This window comes from Trichechus manatus, unplaced genomic scaffold (assembly GCF_000243295.1).
Source record: "Trichechus manatus latirostris isolate Lorelei unplaced genomic scaffold, TriManLat1.0 scaffold00004, whole genome shotgun sequence".
NCBI lineage: Eukaryota > Metazoa > Chordata > Mammalia > Sirenia > Trichechidae > Trichechus > Trichechus manatus.
In genome coordinates, this window is record NW_004443940.1 from 34,930,092 (window position 1) to 34,950,502 (window position 20,411).

General features: G+C 45.8%; 1 protein-coding gene across 2 annotated transcripts in view; it reads right to left on the reverse strand.

The window, feature by feature from the left end:
- KCNIP3 (potassium voltage-gated channel interacting protein 3) overlaps positions 1-20,411 on the reverse strand; it is a 94,049-nt gene that overhangs the window by 37,776 nt on the left and 35,862 nt on the right. The gene's annotated exons all lie outside the window — the stretch shown is intronic.

The window sequence follows — 20,411 nt, forward strand, 5'->3', positions numbered from 1 at the left end:
GGCCGCCCCAGCCTCCATCGCCGCGCGCTCATTGGCCTAGGCGCGGCGACCACACAGGGAGGCGCCCGCTGCGGCCCCCGCCCCGGCGCGAACCGGGAAGGGGGCGGAGGGAGGCGGCCCCGCCCCTCGCGGTCCAGCCCCGGGACAGAGCTTGGCGCGTCGCCACGGCTAGCCGGTCCTCCCCGAGGAGGCTGCGCGGTTGGCGGTTCACCGATTTGTACACGCAGGGTGGGCACCGAGTGGCTGGGGAGGGGGCCCGGTGTCCGAGAGGCAGGGAGCCGCGGCCGCGTTCTGTGCGGGGAGTCGGGACTCCACTGCCCTTGGTGCGACCTCCTCCAAGAGGGGGGCCACCGCTGCGCTCGGCCCAGCCCCGGCGGCCCGCGCAGAGCGGGCACTCGGAGGACCCGGGGAGCCCCTCGCTCGGTACTATTTCCCACAACCATACGCCCTCGGCCCGAGATTAAACTTTGCCCTGGTCTGGCCCCTTTGAAAGCGGAGAAGTTGGTACCCAAAGTTTAGTTCTGGAAATGCGCGTGCAATCGGAGACTTCAGGAGAGAGTGTGGGCGCTGGCCTTAGAGTCTACAGAGTTCAAACCCTAACTTTGCTGCTTGACCTTGGTCAAGTCGCTTCCTCTCCTGGACTCGCAGCCCCGCTCCGTAAAGAGGGCTGATGCCCGCCTTCCGGCTGGGGGAACAGCTAAGCAGACGCCACGTGCTAAGCGCGGGCAGTGCAGAGTGTGCTAATTAGTTTGCGGATTGCTTTCTTCCCGCCCAGGGGCTGGCGAAGCGAAGCCGCAGAAACGAAGAAGCGGGGAACTGGGCGGGGGGTGGGGGGCAGGGCGGAGCCTCAGCTCTTCCAGGCCCGAGGCTCCCGAACCTGAGAGCCGGAACCGTGACTCTCTGCTGCCCTCCAGCGGGCCCAGCGCCCCCGAACTCCCCCGCCAGCCCGGAACAAAGAGGCGGGGAGCGCGGGGTGCTGCGAATGCCAAGTCTTTGCGTCCTCCCCGCGTCTTAATAGAAGGAGATATTAAGCCCTGCTTCGCTTCCCGGTTGTGAGTGTGAGCTGTCTGGACTTAGGGCCTGGACGATAGCACCTTCAGTTTATGGAGACTCTGCTACCTACTCGGTCATTTAACAAGTATTCATTGCGCAGACGTGCCCCGCAGACACAGCGCTCCGTGCCCGGTCGGGCTGCTGGGGGCCTTCCCGGAGCTCGCATGTACGGGCCAAGCCTTTCCCTTTACTCGTAGTCCTCAGAAGGGATTTCCCCGTGGGCATTCCTCTTCCCCCATTTTACAGACGAGGAAACAGAAATCCAGAGGGTGAGTTGGTGAAGGGGGCACAGATACAAAACGGCAGAGGGTCCCCGGGGCACTGCACCGTTTCCATGGTAACCCAAGGACCGGGGCGAGGACCGCCTTTCGTCCTGCAGAGTCCATCCGATTTCAGACAGCTGCTTAAAGGTCTGAGTCACTGGAGACGTTTTTAAAGAAATGTAATTACACAACTTTTAGCTCCATTTCCTTGGTGGCCCCGCTGAGTCCCCACTGACAAAGGTAAGAGATCTAAACAGAGAGGCTAACAGTCACCAGAGAAAACTGCTCTCTTGGCGCCCAAGAGGTGTTTACAAATCTACCCTGGGGGCTTAAACAGCCCCCTGCAATCTTACTTACACGCTTAAGTGCTGAGCAAAGTCCAGCTGTGTCCTAGCTACTTACCAGCCAGCTGCCGTGGAGTTGATTCCGACTCAGCAACCCTGTAGGACAGGGTAAACCGCCCCATAGGGTTTCCAACGAGTGGCTGGTGGATTCGAACTGCCGACCGTTTGGTTAGTGCTCTTAACCACTGTGCTCCCAGGGCTGCAGCTACTTACCACAAACCCTAAATCAGTGGCCTCGTTAAGAGCCCAGCACCACCACTGAGTAGTAGTGCTTAACTTCTCTAAACCTCAGCTTCCTCATCCATAAAATAGGTACAATAATCCGACCTCCGGGGGCTTGTAGGGATTAAATGATACCAGCGCTGGCGTGTGGCAGGGGCTCTGATGGCCCCTTATGAGTGGGGTGCGCCTGGATGGACAGGATGACAGAAGTGCTGGGGGGCTAGAGAAAAAAGCAAGCAAAGGAAGCATCCCGGGGCCCTCCTGGGGCTGGCACCCAGCCCTGCCCCTGCCTCGATTTCCCCAGGTGCTCCTGAGCATCTTCCCAGGTCCCGGTGAAAGCTCCAGCAAGTACCCATAAACCCTGAGCTATAAATGAGACATCGATCCCCTGGCTGTGCAGCGTGAAATATTAACGATGCCTAAGTGGATAGCACTGAGAGCAGAATGTCCGCTCGGCATTAGCCGCCTGGGCCACGGGCCTAATGGATGGGAAGCTGACGCCCTCACTCGCTCACCAGCTTGGGGCCTGCCAGCCCTGGGGCCAGCCACATCCACCGAGGCTGGAACGAAGGCCACACTACACCCCCTTTCCCCGGGACCTGGAGAGGGAAGCCAGCTGGCAGTACCTGCCCAGCCTGGGAGACAAGCCCCAGCCCCATACATTCCCTCCCCCTCCCCAAGCCAGTCACTCCCCAGGTTTCCCCCAGCTTCCCTCACAGAGGGCCATCTTCCCTGGCCAGCGTTCACTCCCTCCTCAACATCCCCATCCACCTGTGCTGGGTGCTGATGGTGCTTTCAGGGGCCCCCTGCCTTGGAGGGGGACAGGCTGCGGTGGGGCATGTACAGAGAAATCTCTATAGAACAAGATATGAGGACTGTCACAGAGGTGGGGAACAAGGAGGAGGTGATAAGGGAAGGCTGGGGGGCCCTCACCTGAAGACCTTGGATGACTGGCAAAGGAAGCCATCTCGGGGGCTCTTCTGAGGCTGGAGCCTCCCCCTGCCCCTGCTTCAGTTTCCCCTGGTGCTATCTTCCCAGCTCCCAGTGAAAACTTTCAATGATTGCCCAGTTTTCAGAGACCCAGGCTGCTTTAGGGCCTGTGGGGTGGGGGAGGTACACTCCAAGCCCAGGCTTACACTGTACCCTGGAGCCCATGGTCTTTCCTTTGCCTGCAGCGTTGAAGACGCCACTCCTGTTCCGCCTCCAGGAAGCCAGCCCAGATCATCCCTCATCACTGATCCTCATCTCTAAGCTCCTGCAGCCTTGCTGCCTGAGCCACATGATGCCATCTTGCTCTTTGGCCGTCTGCCTTGTTTGTCCGTGTCATGTCTGCCCTCCGATTTCTCACCACAGCTGCACCGCGAGCTCCCGAGGGCGAGGACCCCGTCAGTGTGATCACCGTTCACTGGATGCCCCTGTGCTACTGGTCCTCACCACCTGCCCGCCCAGGGACTCCAAAAGGCCTTCTGACTCTTACGGGAAGATGGGACTGGACACACGATGTCCTGGGGACCCTCTCCCTGAAAACAGCTCTGCAGGTGGTTCCAATGCCAGGTCTCCTGGGGCCAGCAGCCTTGCTGGGCTGCGGCAGGGTGCTTCCAGTGGGCAAGACAGGCACATTGTTGTTGTTAGTTCCCGTTGAGTCGGCTCTGATTCATGATGACCCGTGTGCGTAGTTTAATTTATTTGTCCTTTTAATATTTCATAGGAACCAGACTAGAATGCCCAGGAGTGGAATTCCATGCCCCAAATAACTGCCTCTCGGAGGCCTCCCCTCGTCCCTGTGGATGTCCCGGGCTCCTCAAACTCAGCACATCCAAAGCTGAACTATCTGTCTTCCCAACCCCCATCTCAGCTGCTCAAGCCAAAACCCTGGCTCTTGTGCTGCACCTGTCGTCCCCACACCTGCCCAGTCTCTCACCGAGCCCTGGCACCGTGCCTCCTTCACGTCCATCTCTGCCTCACTGCCAGCAGCCCATCCGTGCCATTGTCCCTCTCTCCCGGGCTCCTGACATCCCACTTCACTCTAGTCCTCCTTCTCTCTCATCTGTTCAGCAGCCAGAATCCTCAGCTCAAGAGGAAAAGCAGGTCCTGCCCTTCCCTTGTTTAAAGCCTCCGCTGGCTCTCTGACCCCACACTACTTGTGTTTGCCTACCCCCTGATTTGGTAACAGCACCCTGATTTCCTTTGTAGGATCCTCACCCCCTCACACACATACACACACCCCTGCCAGCCTTAGTCCAGTGATTTCAGAGGTTTGGGAATGTAACATCAATTCCTGTTTTCCCACTCCACGCCACGCCTCCGCCGCTACAGTGTTCCGGTCAGGGATGGGCACGGGCTGGAAGCCAGGCCGATGAGAGCCCCCGTGAGACTCCCCCTGGGCCAAACAGGAGGGAGTCACTCTCTTCTGCTATGGTAGCTAAGTGGCCACCTTGCCACCACGTGGGGACAGCGAGCCTGAGAATGTTGTCACCTCAGGAGAAAGCAGAGCAAAAGATGGAGCGAAAGTGACAAAGTCCAATTAACAGTACTACGTGCCTGGATCAAGCTGCACCTGATGACGCATCTAAATCGGTATCTTTCAGTTATGTGAGCCAATAAATCCCGCTTTTGTTGCTTAAGCCAATGTGAGTTGAATGGCTTGCTGTTCCTCACCACCAAGAGCGTCCTGATTAATACATTCCTCGTTACCCGTAGAACAAAGATTGAAATCCTGAACAAGGCCCGTAAGAGTAGCTGACATCCGCAGAGCACTCACTATGTACCAGCCACTTCAACACGACTAATCTCATTCATTCCTCACAGTTCCCAATAAGGCAGGGACTTGAGGAGAGGAAGAAATCGAAGCACAGCGAGGTTAATGCTTTTCCCATAGTTGATAAATCACAGTGTCAGGATTTGAATCCAAGCAGCCTGGCTCCAGAACCTGTGATCTTAATTCAACACTACCCTGCCTCTAGATCCTGTAGGATCTGACTCCTTCTCCTCGCCCTTGCTCACAGGGCCACAGCCACATTATCCAAACCTAATAGACTCCTGAGTTTTGAATGGTAAGCAGTGAGAGTTCACGAAAGATGGATATCCCAGAAAATTAATCTCAATCCATCCAGTTCCTGAGTTTGGATAGGGAGAGTTCTGATAGTAATGATACTTGTGTTTGCTTTTTCTGCCCAGCAGGATTTAATAACTGCTATGGGCCAGTGTCTACTTCTCATTCTTCCTTACCTCCCTGAGGGAGGGATGAAGTGTGCTACACACCCAGAAGAAGGATGTGCACAGCTGCTTACTGGTGGACAGTTGCAGAGACCACCAGTCATCCACCAAAATCCTTTCTACCTTTCAAAGGTGACAGAGTTGTTCCTGAACACATATAGCTAGGGGCCACATTTCCAAAAGCCCCATGGCCTTGGCATGTGACTAAGTTCTCTCCCGTGAGTGTGGGCAGAGATGATGTGTACTATTTCTGGGCAGAACCTCTAAAGCGTTGGGCATAGCTTCTCCTCCCCCTTCCCACCGCTGGAGCCCAGATATGGCGGTGACCAGTGACACAGCTCTAGGAGGTGGCAGAGCCACAAGGTGCCCTGAATGTCTGTGTGGAGCAGAGCCACCTCCAACCTAGAAAACTCACCTCAAGACTGAGAAACAAATGTCTTTGTCCCTTACACCATTGGGTTTGGGGGTCTCATTGTTACAGTACATAACCTACCATGATTAATACAAATGAAGGGCTCAGATCAGTCAGAACAACATCCATATGTGGCTAAGGAGGAGCAAGATACCTGGAACCAGGCGTAAAACCAGAGCTCTGTAAAGAGGGAGAAAGTAAGGGGTAAATTGGGTCAGGCAAGCAATACTACGCTAATAGCGTTCTCCTTACGGGGTCACCATGAGTTGGAATTGACTCTACAGCAACTGGTATAGTATCTAGACACAAAGCCCAAATGCTTATTCCATCCACTGACTGAGTAGAGATAGAATCAACTTTCTCCAAAGCCTCTACTGATGGGTCTCTCCTTGGGTAGGGCTTAGACATGTCATCACCGTAAGTATTCGTTGAACCTTGTCTCTGTGGGTGGTCTTGGTGAAGGTTCTACTGAGGAGTCAGCCTCTCATGAAAACATTTCTTAGAGGGGTCATTGGAAGAGTGTCTCAAACTTGAGAATACTAGCTGCCATTTACCAAGCCAGGTACCTGTAGGTGATTTATAAATTACCTGATTTCATACTTATGTTTACCCTACCAAAACCAAAACCAAACCCACTGCCATCAAGTTGATTCCGATTCATAGCAACCCTATAGGACAGACTAGAACTGCCCCACAGGCTTTCCAAGGCTGTAACTCTTTACGGAAGCAGACTGCCACATCTTTCTCCTGAGGAGTCGCTGGTGGTTTCAAACCACCAACCTTTCAGTTAGCAGCCAAGCACTTTAACCACTGTGCCACCAGGGTCCCTATGTTTACCCTAATGGTGGAGGAAATAACACCATTTACTTTTGTGGCACAGAATTCTGGTTGCATAGACCTAATGTTTGTTCTTCTCTTCTTTCTCTCTAACAGAATCCTAATTTGTTGGGGGCAACAGTGTGCTCTACTAAAAAACCTACATTTCCCAGCTTCCTTTGTGGATAGATATGGCCATGTGACATAGTCTGGGCCAGCTTCCAGGAAGGAATCTTAAAGGGAGTAGGACAAACTCAGCTGGCATATGCCTTCTTGCCCTTTCTCTTTACTCCTTTATGGAATGGAGTTATGATGGCTGGAACTACTGTCTTGCAATTATGAGAGAAGAACACAGGGTCCTGGGCTCTGATGACTTGAGCTGCCGACCTAAATCTAACAACTACATACTTCTGAATTTATCGTTTCCTGAGAAAAATAAATCCCTGTCTTACTTAAATCACCATTATTTAGGTTTTCTGTTCCATGAAACCAAAATCAATCCCAGATGGACCCAAAGATGGAGAAATTGAACCTTAAGAGGTATGCCCAAGTACCCACAGACAGCTGGTAAGAGGCAGAGCTGGGGTTTGCATTCACTCTGAAGGCAATGCCACAGAGAGATGACTGGTGTTCCCCACGCCCTCTGCCTCCCCGTCCATCTCCTTGCCCTGGCCACACTGGCTCCTCAGAGCCTCTGCTTTGCCTGATGCCTACCTGTTCTTGCCAGTCCCCAGTCTTCGGGGTGGGATCTTGCTTCCTAAGATTCAACCTCAACTGAGGGGCTCTTGCTATTTGTCCCGCTGCTCTCTCCACCACATCCAGGTTGTCCCACCCTGTGACCCAATGATTGGACTGCGTTTTATTGGCCTGAGGCCTCACCAGCATCCCCCAGCCTAGCTGTCTGTCTTTCGTCTCTGACCCTGCTGCTCAGAGAACAGGACTGGATGCAGAGAAGCCCATCATGAGGCCAGAGAATAGCTTGGGTGACAGACAGAGGTGGCTGGGACTGAGGTAGAGGCAGAAGGACTAGAAAAGAGGGAACATCATCAACAGAAATCAAGAAATCCAACAGATTTTGCTCATCCCAAATGTGCTCTGGGAGGAAAATCTGTGGCTGTAAGGCTCTGATGATACAGTGATTTTCTCATAACTTATATTTATAACAAACTGTAGAAAGATTGAGATCCTTTTTAAATGGTAGTACTTGTAGTGGTTAATAGAGCCGGCTTTGCAATCAGATCTCCTGGCTTCAAATCTTAGCTTTTCCACATATTAGCCATGTGACCATGGACAAGTAACTTAGCCTCATCATGACTCGGTTTCCTCAACTATAAAATGGGAATAATAAGGGTACCCATGTCACAGATTAGGTGTGAGAGTGAAATAAGTTAGTACAGGTAAAGTACTTGAAGGAGCCCTGGTAATGCAGAGGTTAAGCACTCAGCTGCTAACCGAAAGTTCAGTGGTTCGAACCCACCAACCACTCAGCAGGAAAAAGATGTGACAGTCTGCTTCCATAAAGATTTACAGCCTTAGAAACCCTATGGGGCAGCTCTACTCTGTCCTAAGGGTTGCTATGAATCAGAATCCACTTGATGGCAACAGGTGTGGTTTTTGGTTTTGTAAAGTACTTAGAAGAGTGCATTGGCCGTTTTGAGGTATTCAGTAAGGACTGTAGCTTCTATTGCTATTACAGAGAAATGGACTTGTTGTACATGCTAATGCTACATTTGGAAACCAAGCAGGAACATGAACTAGTTTGAATACTTGTGTATTTTTAACTATACAAGCACCATTCCCTCTTTTCCTGCCCCCTCAAATACAGGGAAGTAAGATTCCAGCCATGATGGAGTATCTGGCTTAGACTTATCCTACCACTGAAAACAAATATAATACTTAGACAAAATAAGTAAAGCAACATGCAGGCATTAGACTACAGTTAACACAAAGCAACTACCCTTGAGGAACAGGAATCACATTAAGTGAGGGACATGTTCATTTCATCTTTACTCCTGAGGGTATTTTCCAAAACACTGGGCAACAAAACCACCCAGCAATAGGGGCCGTGCTGAGTGGAGGAGATAGAATAGTGTTCCGGGCTTCTAAGGTGTCTGAAATTTGAATGGCAGGTGTCTAGAAAGGAGGGAGCAGCCCCAAAAATCTGCATGAAAAAACCCCTTGGGTCCTTGGCCAATTCCTAGATTGTATGTGAGCAGGGAGAGACTCCAGCAGGCCTTCCAGAGAATTGTGGCTGTGGAAGCTGAGAGCTGATCAAAAATCTCAGAAGGCAAACATCTCCGAGGAACTACTGAGGCTCAGGTTCAGGTCCAGCTGAATAGAGAATGCTGGTGAACTCCTGAGCTTTCAGTTGTGATCCTAGAATGGCCACACTTTTGGATTAAAGACCATGTCTTAAGAGTAGGAGCTATACCCTATGAATAAGGAAAATGGTGAAACTAACTTACCCTAACAAAACCTAAAACCAAGTTTTGACAAAATTGGGATGATTGTCCAGGAATTTAACAGCCTACCAAAACAAAATTCAACTCTCTTTACAGGGTGATAAATTAATCCAGAGCCTCTACAACATACCATCCACAATGTCCAGCATGTAATAAAAATTACTAGACATGAGAAGAAGCAGAAAAAAAATCAACTGATCACAAATTCAATATAAACAGAACCCAGAAATGATCTAGATGTTGGAGTTAGCAGATAAGAACTTCAAAATCACTATGATTAATATATACTTCTTAAATAGAACAAGAAATGAACAAAATAAGGGAAAAGATGAATGTTTTAACAGAGAATTGGGATTTTATATCAGTGAGGGTTTGATAAGGGAAGAGGAACCACTATGTGTGATATGAAATAAGAGTTTTATTATAAGAATTAGACCATCCACAATTGGAGGAGCTGTGATGAAGTCTATGGAAGGATATTGCCTCTGCATATAACGCAGCCTCAAGTTGCTGTAGGTCAGAAGGACCAGAAGATGGGAAGAAAGTTTGGACATAAAGGGAGAGAAATTGAGAACAAACTGCGACTCAAAAAGACAAACTGAAATCCACATCTGTCTCTCATTGCCTCTAACCCCAACAACCACAGATGACCTGCAGAAGTTGACACAATCTACCACACAGAGCTGCACCAGTGCTTGAACCAGACTCAGAGAAGCTGAGGGAGATTTGGTTGGAGTTGAATGAACCATTGTGGTGCAGTGAATTACTTACTATTGCCCTTCTAGCCATGCACGGTCTTGTAACTCTCATAAAATGATTGGGTGGGACTATGCAAATAAAGTGCTTGTGGCTCACCAAGGGGATTGGACAGTTTTTTGCCAATGCAAATAAGGTGCAAGGAACACTTGTGGTGGTGGGACTATGCAAACAAGGTGAATAGAACCCTTGTTGTGGATTGGTTAGTTTGTAGTCTTGCTGGAGCTTGCTATATAACTGGCTTTCAAGATAGAGTTTTGAGAGAGACATGGAGAGAGAGAGGGAAAAAGGGGCTACAACACTGAAGACCATGAGAGATGGTGTGGCAAGAGCAGCAGCCGCATGAGCAACGAGAACCAGGAGAGCAGCGAGGGATGACTGTGGTGAGCTTTCCATCCCACAGAGTGAGGTGGCAGCAAGGCTCAACCAGGAGCCAGCAGCAGCAGGCCAAGGAAAGGCTGTCCTGATTGAAGAATTGTATCCTGAGTTGTTCCTATTACTTCCGAGTTGATCCTAATCTTGAATTGTAACCTGTTACTTTCCTAATAAATGCCATAATTGTAAGTATGGTTCGTGAGTTGTGTGAGATGTTGCAGTGAATTACCAAACCCAAAGACAGGAGGAAGAGTACTGAGGGGAGAGGAGCAGTTGGTGTTAGAGATAATGGAGTGGTCGAGCAGTCTGGAGAAGTTGGACATTTGGAATATCTTTAACCTCTGCCTCGTAGGAACCAGCTTTGTGCTGATTCTTATAAAACAAATTATTCATTTAGCCATGGGCCTGGCTGTTATCACACAGCAAGAGAAATCAGCAGATCAGTGACAATGTGTACAATTTGCAGTGGTGCCTAGGAAACTATACTGACATTCACAGTGCAATAGCTGCTGCTTAATTTCGGCTTTCTAAATTTCACACAATGTCCCTTGTGGCTGACACTACCCAGGAAACATACAGGGTGGGGAAGTCTGTGAAATATAATTTCAGCTTAGCTAAACTGACACAGTACAAAACCACCACAACTCAATAAAAATAATCAAATGGGCATTATACAAATGAAAAGTACAACTCACTGGATAGGTTTAACAGTGGTCTGGACATAGCAGAAGCCAAGATTAGTGAACCTGAGGACAGATTAATAGAAAGTACCCAAACTGAAGCACAAATGGAAAAAAAATGAATGGAAGAGACTTCTGACTCCTAGCATGACAGAATAAGGAGGTCAACAAATTCTCTGCCCAAAGCAACTATAAAGCTGGACAAAATAGTAAAAAACAATTATTTTAGTGCTCTGGAGTTCAACCAAAGGCATATAAGAAACTGAGACACATTTATTCATGAAGACTGCTGAACTTAAGGTAAGAATCATGTGAGTCTGTGGTACTCTTGCCTGAAACCGCTCCTATCCCCACCCTCTGGCTCTCTTGGCACAACAGTTCAACAAGGGTGTGGCAGCCCATGCAAATAGCAGTCTCACTACCTCTGCCAGAGGGGGCTAATTTGATTTGGAGGGTTGTCTGTTTAAATGGTGATATCAGTGGTGAGTGAACAGGGAGAGTCAGAAACTCCATTAGCCTAAGGTTAGGGATCTGTTAGGAGCAAGCAATGGACCAGTGGATGAGCTGGGGATTTAACATGGAGTTCCTGGAAATGAGACAGCTATCAGGGGATTGATAAGCATTCTGAATATCTTGGTTCATTGAAGCCTGTGTGCTTGTGCAGCAGAGACCAGAGTTGGCCTAATCTGCCCACAACCTCAGCCAGTGAAGCTTGTGTACATGTGCAGAGGACATACGAGATAACACAGCAGAAAGTAAAAGTTGGGGCAGACTTGAAAATTGTCTGGAGTATGAATGTGTCTCCCAGCCCGCACACAAATCCACCAGCAGAGAGTGGAAGTCTTACTGGTTTAGGGTGACTAAGCACAACCTCTGACCAATCTTTGGCTGAACACTAAGGTATGCCAACAGCAAGACATCTCTTAGGAAGCCAAGCTTAAAATAAAAACAAGGAAAAAACAACAACAACAACAAGTAATCATCAGTGGCTGCACATTGCAGGGGAGACAGACTTCACAGATCTATCCAGGAAAATCACTAAACAAACAAACTAAACAACAAAAATAATAATAACCCTTGGTAAGAACAAAAGTCAGAAACCAGAGATGGTACTATATATTATCTAAAATGTCCAGTATCGAACAAAAAATTGCAAGATATACCAAGAAATAAGAAAACATGAACTATATTCGGGGGGAAAAAGCAGTCAATAAACATTTAACAAAGACTTTAAAACAGCTATTATAAATATATTCAAAGAATTAACGGAAACCACATTTAAAGAATTAAAGACCCATCCCATCTGTAGCAAAGGAGAATGAAGAAAACCAAAGATACAAGGAAAATATTGGCTTTAAAGACTAAAGGACCATGAACCACAGCCTCTACTAGGCTGAGCCCAGAAGAACTAGACAGTACCCAGCTACCACCACCAACTACTCTGACAGGCATCACAATAGAGGGTCCCAGATAGAGCAGAAGAAAAGTGTAGAACAAAATTCAAATTCACACATACAAAATGACAGGACTTACTGGTCTAACAGAGACTGGAGGAACCCCCAAGACTATGGCCCCCAGATGCCCTGCTAACTCAGAACTAAAGCTACTCCCAAAGCCCATTTTTCAGACAAAGATTAAACAGACATATAAAACAAATAATAGTACACGTGAGGAATGTACTTCTTAGTTCAATCAAATATATGAGACCATATGGGCAACTCCTGCCCAAAAGCAAGATGAGAAGGCACAAAGTGACAGGAAAACTGAACAAATGGATGAAACCCAAAGTGGAAAGGAGGAGAGTGCTGTTACATTGTGGGAATTGCAACCAATGGCAGAAAACAATATGTGCATAAATTTTTGGATGAGAAACTAACCTGAGCTGTAAGCTTTCACATAAAGCACAATTAAAAAAAAAAAGGAATAAAGAAAAATATGCCAATGACTTAGTGGGTAGAGAATTCAATAAAGTGATAGAAATTGTAAAAAGAACTAAATGGAAATTCTGGAGGTGAAAAGTGAAGTGACTGAAATAAAAAATTCCTTAGAGGGGCTCAACAGCAGATTTGAGCTGGCAGAATAAAGAATCAGTGAACTCGAAGATAGATAAATAGAAATTATCCAATTTGAGGAAAAGTGAGGAAAGTGATTAAGGAAAATGAAAGAGACTTTTGGGCCAATATTAAACATATCAACACATATATAATGAGAGCCCCAGAAGGAGAGGAGAGAGAGAAAGGCGCAGAAAAAAATATTCAAAGAAATAATGGCCAAAATTTTTCCAAATTTGATGAAAACCATGAATCTACAGATCCAAGAAGCTCAATGGCCCCCAAATATGATAAACACAAAGAGATCTGTAACTATACATGTAATAGTCAAAGTGTTGAAAGATAAAGACAGAGAGAAAATCTTGAAAGCAATAAGAGAAAAATGACTTATCACATACAGACAACAATATGATTAACAGCTGACTTCTCATTGGAAGCTGTGTATCTTCAGCAAAACATCCTTCAAAAATGAAGGCAAGTTAAAGATTTCAAATAAACAAAGACTGGGAGAATTCATTTCTAGTAGTTGCCTTACAAGAAATACTAAAGGAAGTTTTTACACTGAAAGGAAGCAACTCAAATCCACAGGAAGAAACAAAAAGTGCCAGAAATGGTAAACATATGGGTAAATTTAAAAGACTATATATTTTTCTCACTTCTTCTCTTAACTTCTTTCAAAGACATCTATATATGGTTTATAGCCTATATAGATGTAATATATGTGACAATAACAGCATAGAGGATGGGGATAGAAAAGGCAAATATATTGGAGAAAATATTTTGTATTTTACTGGAATTAAGTTTGTATTATTTTGCAGTAACTGTGATAAATTAAAATGCATATTGTAATCACTAAGCAAATAACTCAAAATAATATAGAAATTATGAACAAAGGAGTTAAAATGGTACACTAAAAATATTTATTTAATGCAACAGGAGGCAGTAAAAGATGAACAGAGGAACAAAAAAAAAGACATCAGAAAAATAGTAAACAAGTAGCAAAATGGCACGCATAAATCCAGCCATATCAATAATTACATTAAATGTGAATGGACTGAAAATAAATGGAAGAATAAAAAACAGAAAAGAATATAAGAAAGATGTGGGCAAAGCAAAAAAGTCTAACAAATGTGTAATTGGAAACTCAGAAGAAGAAGAAGAAGAGAGAGAATAGATAGAATCAGAATTTGAAGAAACAGTGGTAGAGAATTTTCCAAAACTTGTCAAAAATATCAAACCGCAGATTCAATAAACTCACAAATCCTAGGCAGAATAAAAGCATCCAGAGGAAAAAAAAACACACTACTTTCGGGGACATAACAATACAAATGATGGTAGACTTTGCAACAAAAGTCATGGAAGCCAGAAAACAATGGAGTAACATTTTTCAAAGTGCCCAAAGGGAAAAAAAAAAAAAAAAAAACTGGCCAGCCTAGAAGTCTATATTCAGCAAAAATCTTTCAAAAATTGGGGGTAAATTAAAACATTGAGTTAAACAAAAACAGAGATTTTGTCATCAATGGGCATATTTCAGAAGAAGTAGTAAGGAGATGAAGTTCTCCATGTGGGAACCAGCTTCTGGGGATAATAAGTCTTTGCCTATCACAGAAGTTGTGGAATTTCTCAGCATCTTGAGCCTGAATCAGGGCCAGTGGCCTCTGGAAGGAAAGGAGCTTCATGCTCATTAAGCAGTTCTGGTACTGTAATGGTTAAGGTTGTGTGTCCCCTTGGCTGGGCCCTGATTCTCAGTGGTTTGGCGGTCATATGATGTGATCATTTCCATAATGAGATTTGATACAATGTAATCACCTCCATGATGGGATCTGCTGTGAGTAGCCAATCAATTGAAAGGGAGTTTCCTTGGGCATGTGGCATGCATTGAATATAAGTTGACATTCTGACAATGGCTCATGGCTTTTGCTCGCTCTGGATCCTGCAGCTGGCTCCTGTTTGTCTGACCTCTGGTTCTTGGGACTTGAGCTAGCAGCTTACCTGCGGTCTTGCCTGCTGATCTTGGGATTCGTCGATCTTCACAGCCTGTGAGCAAGAGCCCTGCTCTCTAACCTGCTGATCTTGGGTTTGCCAGCCCCTATGACTACATGAATCATGATAAGCCTCTATTCTGAACTATGGACTTGGGATTTTCCAGCCTCTACAACTGTGTGAGGCATTTCCTTGATATAAATCTATGTATATTTGTACGCTTTACTGGTTTTGCGTCTCTAGAGAACGCAGCCTAAGACAGGTACCTATGGTTTTTATGGTCTGAAAAGACTTGGAAGGCATGAGAAGACTGAGCTACTCAGCCATGTGGACAGGACTCCAAGTGTCGCTGTGGTAGTGCGGTAGCTACCTATGGGGAAACTGTCTTCTGATTTTCATCCTCCTCTTTGGTCAGGAGGAGAGGATCTCTCTTTATGCTTCCATCCCATACGGGGAATATCCACATCTCCCATCTATTTATTGTTCCAGGGACTTACAAGAGTCTAATAATATTGAACAGGTGATGGAAGGAGAGACACTTAGGGACTGCTTGTCCCTCATCCTGCTCTCTGGTCCCTTGTGATGGAAGATTCTGATTCCCTCTCTCACTTAGAGAAGTTGTCATCTCTTCTTTTATCTTTCCTTGCTTTTACCCACATCCAGCCCTGGGGAACTAACCAGTCCTAGCAAGGCAGGACAGATAAGGCCGGCTGTGGCTCTTCTCAGCAACTTCAACTCTGACCCTTAGAGTTTGTACAATGTCTGCCGTGTTGGTTTGTGAGTTTCCTTGGGTAAATTTCTGTTTCTTGGCTGAATTTGGCTTTCCAACCTCTTTATTCTGGCAAGAGGGCTGGGTAGTGAGTCAGGACACTGAAAGCTGTGTGAGTTAAGTTAAGCTGCTTCTCACTCCAAAGATGGGGAGATATTCCTTAACCCATCTCCCCAGCACCTCGTGTTGTCACGAGAATCAATTACATCTATGCATTTGAGAGAAGTCTGTAAACTGAAGGGCTCATGCACATGCTAACTAGTGTGGTGGTAGTTTAACCCCTACTGAGTCTAGGCTGGGGCTGTGTGTACAAAGAGTACCCAGGAAGAATCACTGTTGGACAACTCAGAGTCTGCTTGTTCCCCCTGGCATTTGCTCCAGTCACATGGGGTCATCAATCCTCATGTTTTATGACACTGACGCTAAGTGCTCTCAAGTCACATCCTTGCTGCTGATCTGTGAAGATGTCTGGACATAAGCATTTCTCTATTTGAACTGGAGCCCAGGACCCAAGGGTGTCTTGGGGAATTTCCATCCAGGACGCTTGGTGCTGATCTCTCTGCTTCTGTGGCGTCTTCTGGTGGCTCAGGGAGGTGTGTTTACTACAGATACCCTGCATCAACCGGATACAGACAAATGACTTGGGAATCAAAATCTCAGTATCTGAGATGGAAAACACCAGGGGGAGAAGCCAGAACCCTGGCCTGGGACTTGGAAGCCCTGGATCTGAGTCTCATCTTGATTCCCATGAGTAGGGAAGCCTCAGACAGTCCATCATTCTCTCTGGGCTCAGCTAAGTGAGGGAATTTGATGATAATACTACTAATAATAACAGCAGCAGCAGCAGCAGCAACAATAACAATACTAGCAGCTCCATTTATTGAGTGCTTACTATGTGTCAGGGACTGTTTTAGGCACTCACATACCTAATATCATGTAATCGTCACGGTGCCCTTCCAAGCTGAGGTCTGAAGTCAAAGAAGGGTATGAAGAGAATTCCAGGCAAATAGACCAAGTTATGTTGCTCCAAGGCAGCAGAGTGTGTTCAGGGGTAGGGCTGGAAGACTGAACGTAATCCAGTAGGAGGGGAGCACAGAGAACAGAGGGGGAAAGCAGGGCTAGCAGTGGGCAGGAGGCCAAGCTAAGTTGTTGTTGTTGCTGTGGTTACTGTGGGTTGCCATCGACTTGGCCCCGACTTACGGCGACCTTCTGTACAACAATGAAAACGGCCCTGTATCACCTTCAGGATCTTTGATAGGTTTGACTCCATTGTTGCAGCTCTTGTGTCAATCCATTTCACTGAGGGTTTCCCTTGTTTTCACTGACCCTCTACTTTACCAAACATGATGTTCTGTTCCAGCAATTGGGCAGGGTTTTATCCCATGGGCAATGGAGTATTTGCTTTTATTTCATTTTATTTTCTTTATAACAACCACTCTAGCTGCGGCATGACCGTATTAGGGAGAGGAGAGACTACAGTGATTTCCTCCCAACTCCCATTTGAGAGACGAGACAAATGCAGCCCAGTCAGGGGCTGTGACTCACACAGTGGGATCAAGAGCCCAGCTTCCTGACTCCTTGGCCAGGGCTCCTTCCTCAGCCCTCGCATCCCCGGACTTGAACTTATAAAAGACACTGGCTAGCAGCTTGAGGTATTGAAGGAGCAGGCACAGCCCTGGCTCTCGCCCCAGCAGCAGGAAACAGGGGCCTCTGGATGCCCACGCTCTGGACCCGTAGACGTCAAGACAGGCACATAGCATTGCCCAGGGCTTTCGCTGAAGTGAGCTCCCTGGTCTCTTCTCATCCCTCACGTATTTACCAAAACAACAGGCTCTGGAGTCCAAATTTATAAATAATGTACGAAAAGTTAAGTCTCTACAGCTACCTGTCATAGCCTGAGGCAGCAAATGGATGGAGGATTTAGTGACAGGAACCACATGTGACAGGATGTTTCACATTCATGCTATCTTACATTTAATGACGTGTTCTCACATCTACCATTTCCTTTGGCCCCCAAAGCCTGGAAGACATTTAGAGAGATACTTATGATTCCCATTTAATAGATGAGAAAATGGAAGCCTGGAGGGGTAAAAAGTCTTCCCAAATGTCACAAAGACAAAAAAGAGGCAGAGAAGAGTCTAGAACCCAGATCTGACTGATTTCAAAGCCAGTGCTCTTAACCACTACATTGTGCTCAAAATATAAAGAGTGCAGACTAAAGGCTCTGAGAAGTCCTGTAGTAAGCGAATCTGTTTAACTTCATCTGACTAGCGCTTCCCAAATGCATTTGACCTCAGAATCCCTCTTCATATAACACATATTAATATCCCATGGCCCACACTTGGAGAAATACTGTTCTACTGTGTAAGCTTTTAGGGAATATATAGCATATCTTAGTTAGGGTGACCCCAAGAAAACAAACCAAACTCTGGAGTCAGGCGGACCCAGGAGAAATCCTCCTACTAGCCATGTGGTCCTGGGGCGGGGGGTCTCATTTACTTTCTCGCCTCGGTGTTCTCAACTATAAATTATACCCTCCTCACTGCATTGCTGGGAAGAGTAAATGAAATGACACTGATATTTTTTCTATTTATGAGTATTTCTTCCTTTTTGTTCTCTCAATACCTGCTTTCTGGAATTCCTTTCAAATGAAAGTTGAAACTGCTAAACTATCCCCCATGACTCTTAAATTCTTTTTCATATTTTCATTTCTTTATCTTTTAGTATATTTTAGTATACCCTGATAGAAATTCTGAGTTACGTAGTCAAGTTCACTAATTTGCTTTTTAGGGTGATCGTGCTGCTATTTGACCCATCTATGAAATTTTCTTTGAGTATATTCTACCTGAATTTAGAGACCATTTCAAGAATAGATTTGATGCATTGAACGCTAATGACCAAAGACCAGATGAGTTGTGAGAAGACATCAAGGACATCATACATGAAGAAAGCAAGAGGTCATTAAAAAGAAAGAAAAGACCAAAATGGATGTCAGAAGAGACTCTGAAATTTGCTCTTGAAAGTAGAGCACCTAGAGCAAATGGAAGAAATGATGCAGTAAAAGAGCTGAACAGAACATTTCAAAGGGTGGTTCGAGAAGACAATGTAAAGTATTATAATGACATGTGAAAAGACCTGGAGTTAGAAAACAAAAAGGGAAGAACACACTCAGCATATCTCAAACTGAAAGAACTAAAGTAAACATTCAAGCCTCGAGTTGCAATTTTGAAGGATTCTGTGGGCAAAATATTGAATGATGCAGGAAGCATCAAAAGAAGATGGAAGGAATATGCAGAGTCACTGTACCAAAAAGAATTGGTCAACATTCAAGCATTTCAGGAGGTAGCATATGATCAAGAGCCAATGATACTGAAGGAAGAGGTCCAAGCTTCACTGAAGGCATTGGAGAAAAACAAGGCTCCAGGAATTGACAAAATACCAATTGAGATGTTTCAACAAGTAGGTGCAATACTGGAAGTGCTCAGTCATCTATGCTAAAAAAATTGGAAGACAGCTACCTGGCCAACTGACTGGAAGAGATCTATCTTTGCGCTTATTCCAAAGAAAGATGATCCAACAGAATGTCAAACAATATCATTACTATCACACACAAGTAAAATTTTACGGAAGATCTTTCAAAAACCATTGCGGCAGAACATTGACAGGGAAATGGCAGAAATACAAGCCGGCTTCATAGAGAAAGTGGAACGAGGGATATCACTGCTAATGTCAGATGGATCCTGGTTGAAAGCAGAGAATACCAGAAAGATGTTTACCTGTGTTTTATTGACTATGCAAAGGCATTCAACTGTGTGGATCATAACAAATTATGGATAACATTGCGAAGAATGGGAATTCCAGAACATTTAATTGTGCTCATGAGGAACCTGTACATAGACAAAGAGGCAGTATTTTGAACAGAACAATGGGATACTGTATGGTCTAAAATCAGGAAAGGTGTGCATCAGAGTTGTACCCTTTCACCATACTTATTCAATCTGTATGCTGAGCAAATGACCTGAGAAGCTGGACTACAAGAAGAATAGAGCATCAGGATTGGAGGAAGACTCATTAACAACCTGCGATATGCAGATGACACAACCTTGCTTGCTGAAAGCAAAGAGGACTTGAAGCACTTACTGATGAAGATCAAAGACTACAGCCTTCAGTATGGATTGCACCTCAACATAAACAAAAATGCTCACAACTAGACCAATAAGCAACATCATGATAAACAGATATAATACTGAAGTTGTCAAGGATTTCATTTTTCTTGGATCTACAATCAATGCCCATGGAAGCAGCAGTCAAGAAATCAAAGGACATATTGCATTGGGCAAATCTGCTGCAAAAGACCTCTTTAGAGTGTAGAAAAATAAAGATGTCACTTTGAGGACTAAGGTGCTTCTGACCCAAGTCACGGTATTTTCAATTGCTGCTTATGCATGAGAAAGTTGGACAATGATTAAGGAAGACCGAAGAACTGATGCCTTTGAATTATGGTGTTGGCAAAGAATATTGAATATACCATGGGCTGCCAGAAGAACCAACAAATCTTTCTTGGAGGAAGTACAGCTAGAATGCTCCTTGGAATCAAGGATGGCGAGACTTTGTCTCACGTACTTTGGACATGTTGTCAGGAGGGACCAGTCCCTGAAGAAGGACATCATGCTTGGTAAGGTAAAGGGTTATCAAAAAAGAGGAAGACCCTCAACGAGATGGATTGACACAGTGGCTGCAACAATGGGCTCAAACATAGCAATGATTGTGAGGACGGCACAGGACTGGGCAGTGTTTCGTTCTGTTGTACACAGGGTCGCTATGAATTGGAACCGACTCAACGGCACCTAACACCAACAGGTAGTTTTCTACCTTTCAACAACCATAGTCTCACTCCCAAGATTATTGTTTCCTTTGTGTACATATAACGTCCTCTCAAATCTCTGAGAATGTTAATTATTTATTGTATTCTGTACTTATTCTTTTGTTTGTCTTAGTAAATCTGTTTC